The sequence below is a fragment of the Lolium rigidum genome, chromosome 4 (assembly GCF_022539505.1).
Source record: "Lolium rigidum isolate FL_2022 chromosome 4, APGP_CSIRO_Lrig_0.1, whole genome shotgun sequence".
NCBI classification, from domain to species: domain Eukaryota; kingdom Viridiplantae; phylum Streptophyta; class Magnoliopsida; order Poales; family Poaceae; genus Lolium; species Lolium rigidum.
The window spans coordinates 153373815-153380494 of NC_061511.1; the positions used below are offsets into that span (position 1 = coordinate 153373815).

The following is a 6680-nucleotide window of genomic DNA, read 5'->3' on the forward strand; positions in this document are numbered from 1 at the left end:
GGGGAAACTACAATAGACAGACATATACATCTAATAGTATCGAACTATAAGTTGTATCGAACCTTGTGTTGTATCGAAGCTTCTGTTGTATCGAATTTTGTTTGTCGATACTATATATGGAGATTTGATGTTATTCATGTTGATATGTCAAAATGCGTGTGGATATCGTCATTGTCAATGCTATTCATGTTCACTAGATTTAGATGTGCGCCTTGGCGCACGGTCCCGTGAAATTCGTTCCAATTTACATTTTATATATCGATGATAAAAATCAGGCAAGGAAATGATAACAACTTTGATAAATCAAACGGAATCACAAACGGAGTAGCAAATGCTTATTGACAAAGTCCATACGAAGCTTATGATGATTGTATTTGTCGCCAGGTCAACATATTTGACAGCTTTTACACATGAAGAATCCCCCGCTGTTTCATAGTTCTTTTGACTTTATTACAAACATCGAGATACAGAGGAGAACACTCCGCTGCTAGCGCAGAGGTGTTAAACAGGACAGTCACACAAACTTAGATATATTCGCATAGCTCAAGATGGAATTCATCCTTTGAAACACCAAGTTCTTCTAGTATAAGATTGAGTAATATTCAAAAAGGAATCTTGATTATCCTCTGAGTTTCCTACAGCAGGAAGTACGTGTGTAAATATTCAAAACAACCCTAACCATGTTTTTGTTCAAAGGTTTGTACTGTAAATTGTAGAGAAAAGCAGAAAAGCCATGTACTGGTGTAATTGCCGCAATATGTAAGTAACATAAGTCCAAGCAGTAGATAGAGAATGAAGCTTAAATGATCTATAAACAGACCTTGAGAAGTAACCATAATTCTAGTAGCACTATTTGACCAGAAAACAAAATGTGATGAACCTACGATTGATTTTCTACTACAACCAATAAAGACATGCAACTACACCAAAATATGTTACTGAGTAGACAATTGAGTTTTAACATGGGCTTAACCTTATAAGACAAGCTCATGTGAAGTCAAACTATTTACCAACTCCACATCTTTAGGAATGGAAAACATAGATATAGTAAATTGAGGTATATTCATTAGTGCACAGCGAAAATTAGTTAGTTGCAATAAATAAAGTTTTTACATCTAAGACAACATCATTAGTACATGTGAGAAATGTTGGCTAGGCAAGTGAGTGTTCATATAATAGGGTAAGAACAAGTTAATCTAGGAAGTAATGCGCTCTTAAGGGTTTACCTGAGCAAGGGTCCATAACTGATCCCTGGCAGTGTAGCTCAGGTGGGTACAATCGCTCCCTTTATTGAAATGGATGATTAGCCTGTAGCATCAAGAATAACTTAAACATAGCTGATATAATGCAATACACCTAATCTGGCCATGAGAGAAGCAAGATAACATCTTACTGGAAAATCGTATGCATAATTAGGCAGGTATGAAATCACCTAGACACAACAGTAATGATGTGTGACAAAGCCCGAGTCTAGCAAAAGTTAAAGGTTACGACAACTATGAAATCATGATGATGTGTAACTGAGTAAATCAAGATAAGATGGTGTACTATACAAATAGCTCATTTAAGGCAACCATAAATAAAACATATTTATTGCATCATTGTCACTAAAATTGCAAACTTGGACACTGAATTTCTATATCGAAAAATCAAACAGTAATTTTTTTCACAAAGAGTGCATATAGTTTCAGCCATGGTTTAAAAAGTGTCGCTTAGGAGCGATGCCTAAGCGTCAAGGTCCCCCCCCCCTCCGCTTTGCAAAAAGGGCCTCTTTAGGCACCTAGGCGTCCAAAGCGCCCGCCTAGGCATCCTTAAGGCGCCAAAGCGCCCTCCCTCCTTAAGGAGCCAAGGCGTCGCCTTGTAAACCATGGTTTCAGCACTAGTTTTTTTAATTATGTGGAGTAACCTGGTAAATGAAGTGATGCAATAAAAAGTAGTCTAGAAGTAAGCATAGCTGAAAGAAGAATCAAAGCTATTTTGTTTACTTGGTACATCGTATCAAGCTCCAAGCATCCAAATGCTTGTCTACAGTGTTACAATTGTCTCTGTGTTTTTTTATAAAAGGAGAGGGATATATTTAACACATGAATAGCTAGCCATCTCTTTAATCCATCTACAAACTGGTAAGTGGTTCTTCAATACAAAGCCACTACACTTTATAAGCCAATACATACAGTTTGGGCTTTTGCCTGGCCCATACCTCCTTTGCAAGTGAAATCTTTAAAGGAGGAACCAATCTTTATAAAAGGCAACTACCCAGACATATCAAATTATAACATTTACTAAATAATATAAGTCAGCAAGAGATTTATCTGTAGAGCACTAATTCTTCTAGCAAATAATACATTTCTGTTTGTCCCCATTTAGAGAAAATAGAATTTTGTCCCCATTTAGAGAAAATAGAATATCTTGGATCATTTCTCAGGTCAAACTCTAAGGTGTCAGAAAAAATTAACCAAAGATTCTTAGCAATATCACATTAAAAAAATAGATGATTCACACTTTCAAACTCGAAACATAACAAACATGTGTTATCATTAACAGTTTGCCGAATAGCCAAGTTATCTGTGTTAAAAACTTATTATGAAACAACAGCCAATGAACAGGGTATTCACTATACATATTTTTATTTGGAAGTGAATATAGTAAGTAAGAATCTCTAGGATTTCCATCTATAAAAAATTAACAGAATATACGTACCAAATAACACATATATCGTGCGTCCAACCTTTCGCATATGCACATGAGGAGTACAAAAGGAAAGAGAAACTGGAGTAATCGAGGCAAGCTTGATCAAGTAAAGAAAGTAGTAGCAAACCTTCATGTTACTGGCTTCTTCGATTACAGATATGCATCAGAGTATGTTTGTAGAGACTACAAGCCTGCTCCTAAATCTTCCACCGTGTTTCAGATTTGAACACATGGCTCTGTACTTTTTAGAACATAGTGTTCGTTATCTACATTAAAAAAAGGAATCAGGAGTAAGGGACCAACATTTTCTGTACATATAGAGGAATAGACCATGTCAATTGGTCAAAGCTGTCAAACAATGAAGCAGTTGTATTTAATTTTTTAAGGAACCGCTAAAGATAAATGTACTCAAAGATATTCAATAGTTCAAATATGACACTGGATTTAATAGCGAGGCTAGTGAAAAATGGTGAGTTCACAGAGTAAAACTCTTGGTAGGTGAATACATCTATCAACTATTGTCTCCACTCTTGATGTAGTTGTCTAAATTAAGTGTCAAAATAAATTACCTTAGAAGTGATCACCCAGAGATGAAAAAAGTAGGAGAAGAAGAGTGGTTGGGTGAAGTGCTCAATCCCTGTTTGGAGCACAAAACTATTGAGATAGGAGGTGGGGCGTCTGTACCAGCAAGCTTGACAGTTGTGAAAGAGTGTGTTCATGGTTTACTTCCTTGCATGGCCTCCATTGCAGTTGGTTGTCCAGGATTCAAAAATGTATGGCTTGAGACTAATGGCTGAATATGTATTTCGCTTGTCAGATTATTTTTTGGAACATAGCTTTACTGCATTAGATCATATTGTTACTAATATTCCCTGAACAACCCTCCAAAAGTACCTGGTATAGCTGAACTGGCAATGCTGGAAAGCATCAACCCCATAACCATGATCTAAGGAACAACAGATTCATCAAAAAACCAGGATTTGCTGCAGGAGGATGCCGTCTGGAGGAGCTTCAACACACAATCTGCAGCCAAGAAGACGATCCAAAGAAACTACTGTAAGTAGTCACAAAAATGCAGGAGTGGCTATTCTAATAACAATCAGAGAACTAACTAAATTATATTAGTACACAGTAGGAAATATGTGCTAGCTTGTCCTGTAACAGTAAGATGGAAAACAACATCTAAAAGAATACATTTCACGGTTTTAGTAGTATGCACTCTCCCTTTCATGGTACAACAGTAATACATTTCAGTCAATACTCAATACAACAAATAGAAAAATAAATAGATTTTACTCTGCTAATAGTAAATTACTAACCGGTCAAAGTGAGTATCCCAACGTGTTTAGCTGCGCCATTCCCTAGATTCCAGCCTTTTCGCTGGGATGATGGAATTTACATGTAGCCCCAAACTTGCATGTTCCAGTCTTCAGATAGTACTAAACGAAAAACATTGAGAAATTCCATCAGTTAAACATTGTATAGGATGACATAAACATGATAAAACTGTACCGCTCCTAGATTGCAAGATAGATTCTACACATTTCCCTTTTACGGGAAATGGTGCTCCAAGATTGTGATTATCATTCTAGCAAAAACTGAAGCTAATCACCTAGCGGTTCTTTTGTTGCCGTATAAATGTTAAGATGAAGTTAACTAATGGGAAGCATAATTATATCTCTTATGATTTCTTTTCACTAATTCAAAGCGAAATAATTAGGACAGGTTTGTGGTCTACTTTTGTTTACCTTCATTCATGTATCCAACAGCGCCATCAACACAGCTCCATCCATGGAGGCACATTCAGAAAGGCCATCGGCTAAACTGAACCAAAGACTCTCAAGTTTAGTAGACTTATAGTGAGAAAACACATTATCTTCGTTATTCTCTATGCCGGCAGCCGAGGCGTCATCCCCTCTGATGAGGTTTGGAGGCAGCACGTGCTCCTCTTACTCAATGCCAAAGAGGGCAAAGAGGAGGAGCAGCAGCGATGCTAGCGATCAAGCCTTCCGTACAGATCAATCCATAGTACAAACAGACTATCGAGCGGAAAATAACAAAAACAGTTGGATGTTATCTCTGGGAGAAATTTCAGGTTTCCCTATGCTATTTACATATTACTTTCTTTATTTTATAAGCACCGTAATATTTAGCTAACAGAATAGAGGGGCCCTCCAGGCTGCAGCACATGTTAATGGACTAACATGCAACAGATCATGATTCCTCTCACCAAACATCAATATAAAAATGATCATAGAGGATGGAAGTATATTGTTGAAACAGATCATGATCCACATGCTGAAGTTGATTGAACCAGAAAATAAGGACCTTACCATGGTATGATGAACCACAAACTGTGCACAAGTTGATTAAACGATTGTCATCTGGGACAGATCTAGAATCCCAAAATAGAAGTCTAGTAATATCTAGCTTCATCTTCTAACAATATCTGATAAATATCGGTGTAAACGAACAATTCTTTGCCATTCATCACTTCTTGGAGATCTGATAACTCTTTCATAGTTAGACTCTTCTTGTCAGCACTGCAAAAATTCAGAACGCAAACTACTGTAGTAGTCACAGACCTCCTCCAGAAATAACCCCTGGAAGTTTCAGGACACAAAAAACGTTGACCCCATATACAAAGTATAATGATAGAAAATATGAACATGAAGGATGAGAATAATAAAAAACTCAAGAGGAAAAGAGAAGAAATGTATACCTGTACAAATGTGCTCTGTGCTAATGCGTGGCATCTCCGGCGGAAATAGGAGAACCTTACTCCATATGTGTAAAACCAAAAGGAAAAAAAGCATCCCTTCAAGGAAAGCCCGTATCTGCAGCAGCCATACCCCCAACCTCTCCAAAACACAAAGAAGACCATGAGCTCCTCAGATCTGAACGAGATATCAAGCAGAAAGGAGAAGAAGAGGATGTCCAGATGCAAACCTGAGATTAATAAGAACGTGTAGAAGAAGGCCCCTCGTAGTCCTCCTTCCATTCGGTGACGAGGCAAAATTGCCGCTCTGGCGGAGCCCTGCCTCCATACGCTCGTCGACGTCCTAGCCCGTCCTCCCCGCGCACAACGATGCGCGCCTCCTGGTCGTGCTCGTCAACGGCGGCGCCCTCCTCTCGCCAGAGACGCGCTGGAGGACGGCGCTGAAAGCGGGGGGCGCTTGTCGACGGCCTGGCGGCGCCCTCTCCGCACGCCTCCTCGTCATGCTCCTCGCCTGCTTCCTCAACGACGGCATGCGGGACATGGATGGGGTGTGGTCTGGGTCTTCTCTGTCAGCGGCGGCGATGAAACGAGGCGCGATTGGGGGGAATACGGGGGCAGCGGCGGCGGCGACGGGACGGGGCGCGATTGGGGGAGGAGGAGGCCAACCGATTGGGGGAGGAAGCGAGGGGATTTGGCTTGGAGCTAGGTTCCGGGCCAGGCGGGCTTCAGCGACCCATGGATAAAACGTGGGTCTGCGGGAGGGCCTCGCGCCCTGGACGAAATCGACGGCGGAGATCGCGCCACGTCAGCTCGATCTGACGGCCGAAAATTCAAAGCGCTGTGAGACCCCCTATGGGGGGCATCATATACACCTTTAGATTTCATTATTATATATGCATATAGTGTCGGCACAACGGCTGGGGAAGTGGTGTCGATGGTAATCTCGTCGGCATAGCTCCTATGGCGAAACGTGGAGGCTACGCCGATGGCATAGCTCCAGCCAGCACCCCTCAAGCAGCAGCCCATAATACACCACGTGGCAAACTCTGAATACGCCACCTCTCATTGGTGTAGCTCCGTATCCCCTGAGCAGCAGCCTAGAACCCGCCACTTGCCAACCTATACCGATGGCAATCCCGTCGGCATAGCGCCTGGCGCCATCAAATTGTCATCCATCAACTTCTCGTGCTGACAGCTACAGGATGCCGACGGGCGGAAGAAATCTGTCGGCACACGTGAGCTATGTCGAAAGCCTTCCAGCTATGCCGAT

General features: G+C 41.0%; 1 long non-coding RNA gene across 9 annotated transcripts; it reads right to left on the reverse strand.

Moving 5' to 3' along the window:
* Positions 1-310: 310 nt before the first annotated feature.
* LOC124706046 lies at positions 311-5784 on the reverse strand. 9 transcript variants are annotated; one of them, XR_007004251.1, is made up of 9 exons: positions 5414-5784; positions 4440-5294; positions 4011-4130; positions 3586-3714; positions 3261-3484; positions 2819-2957; positions 1394-1470; positions 1227-1308; positions 311-635 (listed from the first exon to the last, which is right to left on the reverse strand). It is a non-coding gene; the product is annotated as an uncharacterized LOC124706046 (long non-coding RNA). The 9 variants fall into 9 exon arrangements; XR_007004247.1 differs by lacking the exon at positions 1394-1470 and having other exon boundaries at positions 5414-5528; positions 5641-5782; XR_007004246.1 differs by lacking the exon at positions 1394-1470 and having other exon boundaries at positions 5414-5550; positions 5641-5782.
* Between the last annotated feature and the right edge of the window lie 896 nt (positions 5785-6680).